This window comes from Eumetopias jubatus, unplaced genomic scaffold (genome assembly GCF_037043125.1).
Source record: "Eumetopias jubatus isolate StellerSeaLion01/CBP00866 unplaced genomic scaffold, mEumJub1_p1.0 scaffold_14, whole genome shotgun sequence".
Taxonomy (NCBI): Eukaryota; Metazoa; Chordata; class Mammalia; order Carnivora; family Otariidae; genus Eumetopias; species Eumetopias jubatus.
In genome coordinates, this window is record NW_028274820.1 from 14,146,401 (window position 1) to 14,158,641 (window position 12,241).

The following is a 12,241-nucleotide window of genomic DNA, read 5'->3' on the forward strand; positions in this document are numbered from 1 at the left end:
GCGGGTTGGGTGGCTGTCGCAGGGGTGCTCTCTCCATAAAGCCTAGCCCCCCCCACCGCCCCGCCGCAGTGGGTGGAGACCACCAGACCCGTGGGAGTGCGCGCGTGTGTGTTGGTTGGGGGGGGGACGAGGGGGGCGCTTGCAGAAAAGGAGATCCTTGAAAAGGCAGGAAGGGAAGGAGAAAATAAAATAGCACGCGGGCTGCCAAGATGGAGATGGAATTTGTTTTCCCTGGCGCAGCCCCCCTGGCGGGGCAGCCCCCACCCCAGCCAGCTTTTGTCCTTCAGAGCCAGGAGAGCCCCCGCTTTAATGCCTGCAGGTTGACCATGCATTGTTATTATACAGTCTTCATGTTCACATCATGTGTCATCTGACCAAAGGAGAGTCTACAAAGTGAAAGGCTCATGCAAAATTTATGCTTATATGGCTGTTTCAGTCAGTGGAAAAATCAATAGTGCAGGCTTGATGCACAGAAATGACTGAGTGCTCTCTGACTGACACTAAAAGCACTGGGAGATTGAGAGCTGCATTTGCTGTCCAAGGAATCGAGTGTATTAGAGCTCTTCTAATAGTCTGCTCACCTTATATTAGCCTTTCCTTGGGATTATTTTTTGATAACAATTATGATTGTGGGGTTTAAGGCAATTACACTATTACAAAGAAAAAGCCGCTTTTTATGTCCTCTAAAGCTGTCATATATTTCACACCGCAACTGCCTTCCAATTATTTTGCTACAATGCACTTTGGAAGCAAAATGTCCTAACTGATATATATTAGTCCTTTATGTTTTATAAATAAAAATCAAAGCCGTAATGTAATCCTTCAAAAGGAGCTTCTCAGTTTCCCCAGACGTGATTTTAGAGAGAGCAGAAAGGGAGTGGGTGCCGTATGTTTTGAAAGAGACACATTAGACGCATGCTCCGGGGGTGCTGCCGAAGCTAAAGAGAGACACCCCATCCGGACCTGGGTGGAAAATGCTAATAGCATCTGTTAAGGGTAGGTTGGGGGGGAGGGTCGCTTACAAGTTGGAATTTAATGATGAAGCCAAAAAACAATCCTTGAAATTAATGCAGTCAGAAAGGACCTCAAAGCCACGTGACAGAACATTCAGGAGCCGGCAAAGACACGGATGAGATTTTTCTATTCTCCAAGCCCTTTTGCGATGAAGATTTTACAGCTACACGGGAGACCCCCCGGCCCGTGTCAGAGGGGTGGGCGGGGGGGAGAGCAGTGACCGGCACCTGGGGACCCAGGTAGAAAAATCATGGACCACAGTGAGTCATGGTAACGAGGATCTGGAGGTTAAACTGTGGCAGGAGAGAGCTCCTTGTTGTTGAGCCATGAAAAACCGTGCTTATGTGTTCTTGTCCCAGGGGACGGGGGGAAAGGCTATTGTTTCCCACTCTGAAATCCCTCCAGCAAGCTGGGCAGTCCGCTCAGTGAGGGACAGGAGAGCCCCCTGCGTGGTGACTGACGAAGCTCGCCTCTTTCACCACGTGACCCATGACTCATCGCGGCTGCCAAGGCAAGTGAGTTCAGCCTCTAAATGAACGGGAGGTATGAAGGCTGCTTTATGTCTGCCTTCCAAAAAATAAACAACAGCATTGCCGAAAACAGGTGGAAGCACATGGGTTATTCTGATGATAACGATTAAAAATGTGGATGCGATATACACTTTGAATGCATTCCACAAAACTGATCCACCAAAAACCAAAAATTTTACCCACGCGTGCATGGAGGAGGCCCTTTGGGGCTTAAAACAATCAGTGCAGGAACGATTTCCATGATCCCTGGGCCGCCATGTAGCAGTAGAGAGGCACAGACACCTGGCAGGCCTGGGAGCATCCTCTCGCTGGAGTTCTGTGACTGGCCGAGGACAGGAAAGCCAAGAGAAGCAGCATGGATGATCTTTCATCCTGTGAGCTTTCCTGAACACATGTCGCTGTTTTGAAATACGTTTCCCTTGGCTCCCTGGTAAGGATTGTTTCCTCAAGACTCTTTTATTTTTAATTGGGAAGATCCCATTTCCCTTTGCTGAAGCTTAGTCCCAAAGTGAGCTCATTGGCCAGAACTATTTCATCCCATATCCCGTTAAACATCTTGCTGGCACTTGAAATGTCAACAGTATCTTAGTAAGTCAATATGGCCACTTCCCCCAGAGTGGTAATGCCACTGTGCCTTTTGTCCTGGGAAAGAGCACACTTACTGTGAGATCTATCAGAATCAGCACACCACATCTTACCTTTAATTTTTAGTATATTCTGAGGCTTCCACCTGTGACACATGCTAAGGGATTATATGTAGTTTATAATCTCTTAGGAAAACAATCCATCTCAGACTTTGAGGAAATATCTAACCTCTACCCAGAAATAGCAGTGGAAAATAAAAAGATCTAGGGATGCTCAGAAAATTGCAGAGGACTTCCATGCTCTGACAGGGAAACCACCTACTAGATGCCCTGGAACGTTGTGTCAGAAGTGACCTTTAACCTGAAAGTCTGGAACCTCTTGATTTTGGTTGAAGCCAATGGTAGCCCAGGGAAGTGGGTAATTTCTGAAATACCTTAATGGTCTCTTCTGGGAATGAGGCTGGTCATTAAATAGGTGTTGATGAGTACCTGGTATGTCAGTGAACAGACCGATGCATCCATGATCACATGAGAGAAGACAGGGCATTGGACTTGAGGTTGGAGAGCCTCAGTCTAAATCCTTCTCTGTCATTTATTAGCTGTGTGACACTAAGCAAGCATCTTGAGCTTCTGTGAGCTTCCATTTCCCCATCTGTACAGAAGAAATAATAACCCCTCTTCAACAATGGCTATGAATGAAATCCTAATGCTCAATGAGGGGGTGCCTGACACAGAGCGTGGACAACTAGCAGGCAGTGAAGAAATGTTTGTTCTTTAACTTGTTCCTCAATCAGAGTGACTCCTGGCTCAAAAAAAAAAAAAAAAAAAAAAGCCATTCTGGATCTGAGGTGAGCTGGAATGTGTCTCAAAACTGAGCAGAAAGACCACTTTCAATCTCTCTCTTTCTGGCTAGAAACATCCATGGAACAAATGGTTATAGAAAAACTGAGTGACAAAGACTGTCCTGATGCATGAGATTCTCCGGGTCTCAGCTTGCGACTACTATTACTACTGGCAACAACACCATTGATGATGATGATGATGATGATGATGATGATGATGATGATGATAGCTGATATTCATTAAACCATTTATAAAAATTAGCCTTTCTCAGAGAATCATCCCAGCAATTTCATCAGATAAATAGGTTATTTTGCCATCCCAATTTTATGTGAAGGAACCAACGGTCAGATAGGTTAAGTAACTTACCCAAGGTCAAATAACTAGGACTGTAGTTAAGACCCAATACCAGCCAGCCTGGCTTAACCACTCCATCACAATGCCTTCCCAGAATGTTCCCTACATGTCACTTTCAGGAGATGGTAAACCTGAACTGTTTTAATCTAAATTACACACCCCCTGTTTTCTCTATCCTGATAGTGTTTTCCCTCTTCATACTACTGATAGGTACTATGCTGACCATTCACTTCTTTGGCTAAATGACTGCCCTTTAGTAGAAGGTCCCTGGGGCACCAGTCTTTTTTGGGTCCCCTATTATGGTGTCAGTGTCTACCTCATGTCTGGACATAGAAGGGACTCAGTACATATTCTCTGATGGAAGGAAAACATGATTTCATTGATTGTGTTTCTAAAGGTTGACCAACAGCTTTCCAATGAGACAATTTTTGAAGAGTGGTGATATCAAGTGGCAAAAAAAGCCTTGGGTTCAGTTTCAATCATGTCAAAATCTTGTTTCTTTCTCTCTTAGCAGTTACCCAAGACTCAGGAATATGCAGGTCCCTGAAACATCGGGGGGAAAGGGAAGAAGCCGAAACAGGCATCATATTGAAGTTCCTCCTCGGTATCCCCACCTCTTACGTCCAAATGCCATCTTTGTCCCCTTCACCATGTTGGTAGAAAAGGGTTGGAAATGGCGGTGAAGGGAGCAACAAAGACTATCAGGCAAGCTTGGTCAAATCGTTTGGTCTTCCTCCTGGTTTTTCAGGATTCTTTCCCCATCAGTCCCCTCTACTGAAAATCTAGCTGGTGCCACGGACAGTCCCCTATGTTACACTGGAGACAACTGAGGATTTTTACTGGGGTTGACAACATGATTTCCTGCAAAAACTAAGCTCTTCCTTAGATAGAGGCTTGCATTCATGTTCAATCCGACTCAGCATGTAGAGTTAAGAGACTGCCAGACTTGTGGCAGAGACAGCAGTCTCTTGCTAATAGGTTTAAGGGAGAGGTGAAAAATTGATCAAAAACCAAGTGATAAAGAAAAATTTTCTTTCAAATTGGTAGATACTGCTCCTGAGGCATTATATGGGGCTCGTGACTTTGCTAATATTTTCCCAGTGGGTCTGAATAACAAACAGAATGGGGAGACCTTGATGACTCGGTGCAGAAGTGGAGGGGTAGAGGATCACACATCATTTACACCTTTCAGAATCTAAAACTAGAGAAGAACTGGGCAATCCTCATGGAAATTCTACATGGGTCAAGTTTTATGAAGCTGTCTGCTTGCTTTCGAATAAATTAATTTTGATATTATCTTCAGCTCAAGATTTTAAAAGAGGGTCAGATACTTTCCCCCAAGCAAGCTTACCCTTTAAAGATATTTATTTCCATGATTTATAGAACCAAAGTAGACTTTAGCTTTGCTTGATAATAATTCACTCAACAAAATTCTAATTTCAGTAATTCATTATCTAAGCCCCACATTATTTCTATGACATACCTGCAAGGTTATAGAATTTGGACATCTTCAGGACACCTTTTTTTTTTTCCCCCCTCATGAGCTGCTGTGAAGTTCAGAGATTCCCAGTATTTCTTTGGAAATATTAAAGGCTATTTGGAGTTTTTGTGGCTGCTACTGACTCCTGGCTCATTAAAGCATTTTGATAACCAAATTGTCTACAATGGAAGAATCATTTCTGTGGGAGGACAGCTGTAAAGTAATACTGAGGAAGAACTGATGGCAGATGTTGATCCTCCGAGCTGGAGATGGTGATTCTGTTCATGGTAAGTATAAATGGGAATCATGATTTTAAACACCTGGTTTGGGGGTGCCTGGGTGGCTCAGTCGGTTAAGCGTCTGCCTTTGGCTCAGGTCATGATCTCAGGGTCCTGGGATCGAGCCCCGCCTCGGGCTCCCTGCTCAGCGGGGAGTCTGCTTCTCCCTGTCCCTCTCCCCCTGCTCATGCGCTCTCTCTCTCTCTCTCAAATAAATAAAATCTTAAAAAAAAAATAAACACCTGGCTTGGGTTTGGGGTCTTCACATGATAGATAATCTTAGGCTATGATCTCTCTTATATTAACCTTATACAGCTTGTCTGAAACGTATGTATGTATGTATGCGTACAGGATGGATGATTAGTGTTTATGGGATTCCTTGGGATTTCATAATATTGAAATTTTAGGAAAAATGAACTATGAGTAAGTCACTCTGAGTAAATCAGTGACTACTCTGTTCAAGGTTCACACACACTAATGTAATTAATCTTCACAACAACCCCAAGTATAAATATTCTTATGCTCCTTTACTGATGAAGAAATTTGGTCTCAGAGAAGGAAATTCATCATGGCTCATAGGCAGTAAATGGGGTAGTACCAAAACCCAGTTCTTGCCCCTAAATCAGACTTCCCACAGTTAACCAAATGTGTATGTGTGGGATTTTTCATAGTACGGGCATATACTGAGGGGTAAGATCTTGTTTTCTGTCTTCCTTTTAGAAGCAATTTTAAATATGACTATGCCTCAGAAAGACACAGCACAATTTAAAGATAGCAGTCAAGATTTATTATAAAATCTCACCACAAAATTGTTTTTCTTTTTTAAATATGAGGTTTTAGAGGGTTTTGTTCTTCTACTTCATCTGGAAATATTACTTAGGAAAGGTAAGTCAATTAATGGAAATTTATCAAATGTTGTTACCATTTTGATTAAAAAATTTCCTTTCTCAACAAGCATCTTGTTTTAAGAAATTAAAGACCAGCATTGTCAGTCTTGAATTGTCAATGGCCTGAAAACTTTCTGGCCCCCCAAATAGGTCTGACACTCCTACACAACCTCCTACCCCTTCGCTGTCCACAGAGGAATCTTTGCTGGAGCACAGTATCATATACCTGTTTCAAAGAAGTTTCCCAGTTAAAAAAAAAAAAAAAAAAGCAAATTCTCAATTTCCTAACTGACTGAGAGACAAATCAGATAGATTCTGGGGACTTCATTTCTGGAGATTAATGTACTATCCTGACAAAGCTGGGCTTTTCACACTCTTACAATATACAATCCCTAAAAATGTATCCATTTTGATCTAGTAGCACAAATTGCCCAGGTCCCTAGACTAAATTATTGATACTACAATTAGCACCTCTTATCTCTTCTGGGGGAACTCAGTGAAATAACTCTCCTATAGCTGAGCCAAGAAATGAGAAAGGATAAAAGGGCTTTTTGTTGTGTTTTTTTGTTTGTTTTCCCTTATCCTTCTGGCTCCGTAGAAGTGGTTTCAAATGTAGGATAGGTGCTGCCATGCCCTTGAAGGGCATAAGTGCTCCAAAGAGTGATGCTGGTTTTCCATGGAAACATGGCGTGGAGAGAGTGAGGAAACAGCTCAAATATGCCCTGGCTAAGTGAGGAGGGGATGAAGCGGGGCAGGTATGTCTCCTTTCTGTCAACAGAAGGAATTTGAGACAGAATCACCAAAAATTGATAAAGAACCCTACAGTCTGCCAAGTTTGGGGACCCCTTCTTGATCCAGTTGGAGAAATAAGAAAGAACATCATCATTATTATTGTCCAAACAATATGGTGTATGTGCTGTACATTGTTGAGAAGAGTTACATTTGATGTCTTTGTCAAACCAGTGTTGATTCTCAATAGGAATGACTGATGATTTCCTATCGTTTATTAATTTGGTTAATTCACCAACTATTAATGGAGGTGCTTCTAGGAGGGCAGTATTGTGTGGTGGGCAGAGACAGATTACCAGCGTTCAAATCCCCCAGCAGCCACTTACTAGCTATATGACCCTAAGTGAGTGATTTTGCTCTCCATACCTCAGTTTCTCCAGATACAAAACAGGGGTGAGAACTAGAACCCCACAGTGTGATGTGAAGACTAAATAAGTTCATACCTATAAAGGGTGTATGTATGCCTACATGTGTCTGGGGCATCATAAAATGGTAGAAATCATTGTTTTCACTATGCCGGCAGGCCCAGTGCAAGGTGCTTTCATGTTCATGTCTGTTTGGTAGGACAAATATACCAGCTAGAGATATACTGCCCATCTCATCGCCTCCTACCTGGCTTGTGTAGTAGCCCCTATCCGATCTTTGCCTCACCGAACACTCTTGTTCCAGACCCAGACTCAACTTTCTAAAGCTTTGCTTTTACCATGTCATGATACAAAAAGAAAAACAAATTAAAACCGTCTCATTAGACACTTTACCAAGGAAAATAAATGGAAGGTGAAGAAGCACATGAAAATGTGCTCAATATTCTTAGTCTTTAGAGAAATGAAAATTAAGGCCACAGTGAGACCCCACTAGACACCTGTCAATAGCTAAACTGAAAAAAGAAAAAAGAAAAAAAAATAAACCCAAATTGACCATTCCAAATGCTATAAAGATGTGGAATAATTGGGTCCCTCACACACTGCTGATGGGGATTATAAAATAGTAAAGCCATTTTAGAGGATAATTTAGCACTTTCTTATACAGTGAAATATATACTTGCCATATGACCCAGTGGTCTCATTCCTAAATATTTACCAAAGAGAAATGAACACTTATGTTCCTAGAAAAACTTGTATGCAAATGTTTGTAGTGGCTTTATTTATAATTGCCAGGAAACAAGAAACCATCCAAATACTTTTCAACTGGTAAATGGGTACCCAAACTGTGGTATATCCATATAATAAAACCCCATTCAAACAAAAAGGAACCACTGCTATACACAGCATGGGTGAATCTCAGAGGTATGTTCTAAATGAAAGAAGCCACACTCAAAAGACCACATATGACATGCAGAAAACGTCGAAATTATCGGGACAGAAAACAGAGCAGTAGTTGCCAGGGGCTGGGGGCCAGGAAGGAGTTAATTACAAATGGACATGAAGGAAAGTTCTGGAAACTATTCTCTACCTTGACTGTGGTAGTAGTTACACTGGCTGGATGCATTTGTCAAAATTTGTGGAATATATACTAGAAAGGGTGAATTTTACTTTATGTAAAGTATAGCTCAATAAACTTGACCAAAAACCAGTTCTTTCTCATTACCAATAGAATAAAAGCTATTCCAATGGGCCGAGGGTTAAAATCTACTCTTCCAGATTGATCCTTAGTTGTTGTCCCCCACCTGAGTCTTCCTCTCTTCAGTCTGTCCTCCTTGTCATAACACATGTTTTATGTGTTTCTACTTCCCTACGTTGGAAGGGGACCCTACATTTGGTCCCAACAAATAAAATGACTTCACCAGCCCTTGAGCCATACCAAACCATCCAAGTTCAGGCCATATGCTATGATCTCAGTGGTCTCTTCCTGCTCACACCAACCCCCAGTGACATCTCCAGAAAATTCACTTGGCATTTATTCTCTGGATCGCTCATTTGGTTTTTTGTTTGTTTGTTTTTTACCTTGATGCCATTAGTTTCCCTTTTGTTCATTTATTATTTTATTTATTGATCAGATATTTATTAAACAGGTATTTAATACAGGGGTGATCACTACTGGTTGATCATTATGATCAATCTATTCCTATGTAAACCAATTCCTTTGCTTCCTTCTGTGTAAGACCATCCTGTTTTTTGTTTCAGGAGGATAACCATCCCTCCTAAATTATCTACGACAGCAGGGGTCCCAGACCTCTTGCCAGTGATAGATTAAGGGTGGGCATGTGACCTAATTCTGGTCAATAAGAAATGAGACAAAGTCGGCTGGAATCTTCTGGAAATGGGGACACCTGGAAACGCTACAACTATTTTGCAACAACAGGTGAGTCAGCTGCGAGAAAGCCAATATGCCAAAGACAATGGAGCACAACGTGGAAGAACACTGGGTCTTTGATGAGCCTCTTGAGCCCTAAATGAGCCAATACAGATGCTGTCTACCTCTCTAATTCTTATTACATGTAATTTTCCATATGGCTGAAAGTATCTTACCCGTTATTTACAAGAGTCATGAAATAACATAAACATCATTAGTCTCTATTTATCAAAGAAACTATTGCTGCCTCAATAACAGATCTAGCATGAAAATAACCGTTCATTCATTCATTCAACAATACTTTTTGAGCACCTACTTTGTGCCAAGCACTGTTTTAGATACTGGGGATGCCACAGTACACAAAACAAAGTCGTGTTTTCAAACAACTGTTTTGTAAGCTTCCTCACATCTGTCGATCCTTAAGTCATGGCATATGTAGGATTTTGAAGTGATTGGTAGGAACTGGTTTCTGGCCTTCCAAAATTGAGACCACCAGAAATTCACAGAACTAGGAAAATGTGAGAAATTCATTTCAATCTACAAGATCCCTTCAATTCACAAGTGAGGAAGCTGGGGCACAAAGAGTTTAAGTGGCTCGTCCAAGACTGCCCAGCTAGTAGTGTTAGAAGCCAGAGCAGGATTTGGTCCCCAGAGCCAAATACCTCAGTACCCTTTCCGCTAAAGCAGGGACCTCTTCTTTTGATTACTTCTAGGTATGTCCTGACAATCTTTGTGCGGGATCATTTCTGCAATTTGCTTCTCTGGGGAATTTTTCTTTCCCTTGTTCTGACTTGGGGGAATTTCCCTGCTCACTACCCGAGCAAGCAGAGATGTCAGGGACCGTGGAGCCCTTTCAGTGGAATGCTTCAAATACACACAGCACAGCAGGAATACTGGAAATGGTGAGGTTTTAAAACTCAGGCGGAATCAGCACTAGATAAAACCCTTTGCCTAGTCCTTCAGAGAAACCCTCCTACCCTGTTCAAGGACACTTAGCAATTTCTGTCTTAGTGGAAGAAGTCACCACTTTGAGATGTGGTTGAAAACAGCCTCTCTTAAGAGAGTGCCATTTGTGAAATTTTCCTGGTGATAATTCAGGGCTTTGCCCCTCTATGAGCTTTCTACCTCTCTCCCATCAAGCTTGGTCCAAGGAAAGTTTATAGGCTATGGTCACTGGAGATTGGGATCATGATGGTTTTCACAGCTGGTATCAACTAGCTCTGTGGCAAACAACAGTTACAAGCTTTCCTGGAATGGGAGCAGAGACCACAATTAGTATTATTATTTTGTGTTGGGTGTTTGCATGGTGCTCCTTAGGTGTTACTTTATTTCATTCTCCTAAACTCCATGAAGCAGCTAAAAGCCCACAATCCCTTACATGAAACCCTTGTGGCAGATGTTTTAGAATTCAGAATTTTTTATAGTTTAAAAAGTTATTATGGAAAATACGCACTATACATCACTTAACAGCCTCAGTATGATCTAGGGCAGGATTCCATAATCAAACACATCGATGTTTCTGTAACAAAACCTATTTACTCTTCATACTAAGCGGGATTGTAAGAACTCCAAATATCCTGATACTAGTTCAGCTCGGTTTTGCTGCCATGTGAATTATGAAAACACTTTTGCTTTTCAGAGATGTTTGGGATTTTGGAATTGCAGATGAGGATATTTAGGGCTATACAACTATTTGGCCATGTCACAGCAGAGGAAATTGAGGTTGCCTCAAGTTCCATAACTCGGGGGGAGGGGCGGTCAGAAATCAGACCCGACAGCCTTCACTCAGAGCGTTCTCCCCTCTCTGCTTTATCGCTCTCCTGTCGCCTGCCTATTCGGTCTCATTGCATTCAGATACAACATACAAAGTACAGGAAGTGCTCTAATTCTAAACATGCAGCTCAACAAAGACTTGCCTACATCACTACCGTCCTGAGCTAAGTGATCAAGGTATTTAGCAGAAGGTTTCCCTTGCACCCCTTTCCAGGGACCTCCCTTTCCTCCATGACTCTGACTTGTGTCACCATGAGTTAGTTTTGCACGTTCTACAACTTTATGAAGGTCGCGGAACTCAATGTGCTCCTTTACACCCAGCGCCCTCTGCCGGATCCATGTTTCTGTGTGTAGCACTAGTTCATCCTTTTCACTGCTGTGTGCTATGTCCCTGTACCAGTGTCTCATGATGTACTCATCCGCTTCTCTCCTGACGCACATTTCAGTCCGTTCCAATTTGGAGCCAGAGTCTTAACTATCGGACCTTCCTGCCACCAACTGCCACCATCCAGAACATCTAATAACTCCAGAGAACTTTTTCTGTAAAGAGCCCGAATAGTAGATACTTTTGGTTTTGCAAGCCACGTAATCTTTATTACAACCCCTCAGCTCTGACATTATAGCCCGAAAGCAGCCACAGACAATCTGTAAACGAACAGGCGTGGTTCTGTGCCAATAAAGCTTTATTTAGAGACGCGGCTGACGGATCGTTGCGCCCCGCCCTGCTCTGCGGTGGCTGACTCTGCCTCCCGGTTAAGGAAGGCAAGCGAACAGGCACAGAAGGAACGGTACCACGTGCCAGGTGGAGCCTGTCCTCGTACACATACTGTCTTGTTTCCTCTCCACAACAACCCACTCAGGCGAAGACCACCTCCGTGCCCATTTCACAGATGCCCAAACTGAGTTCCGAGAGGCCAAATCTGCGGCTAGTGATCTGAATGCCGTGCTTTTCCCCCTGCATTCAGGGATCCTCAGCTGAAGCTCAGAGCCTCTGTATCATGCAGACCTCTGCGTGTCCCCGGGCGTGCATTTTTCTATGGAGAAGATCCATAGCTTTCCTTAGCATCTCAAAGACTTTGCGATCCAAAGAGCAGGAAGAAACAAGGACTAGGGACAGTTTTGTTAACACAAGGAAGGGAGAAAACCAAGGGGCTTGTTGCCTTCTATCTAGTCAAGGTGTTTTCTCAGTGGCCAGAAGGGATGTTCCATTTAAATTCTGTGTCCATACAGGGACGTTGTTTTTTTTATATATATATAAAACAATAAGTGAGTTTTCAGTGGAGAGGCATCTCCCCTTTTATGCGAGCACCTCCTGCCAGGCAAACTGAGCTGAGCCGTATTTACATGCAAATAAGGGTGTCAGGTTGAAACCCACTGAAGAACAGTGGTCCTATATAAATAAGAACGCTGGGGCCTC

The 12,241-nt window shown here is 42.7% G+C and overlaps 1 protein-coding gene and 1 pseudogene across 4 annotated transcripts in view; both read right to left on the bottom strand.

The window, feature by feature from the left end:
- Positions 1-11,265, bottom strand: part of LOC114213653 (protein disulfide-isomerase A3 pseudogene) — a 43,074-nt pseudogene extending 31,809 nt beyond the window's left edge.
- Positions 1-12,241, bottom strand: part of POU6F2 (POU class 6 homeobox 2) — a 473,745-nt gene that overhangs the window by 196,010 nt on the left and 265,494 nt on the right. The window lies entirely within an intron of this gene.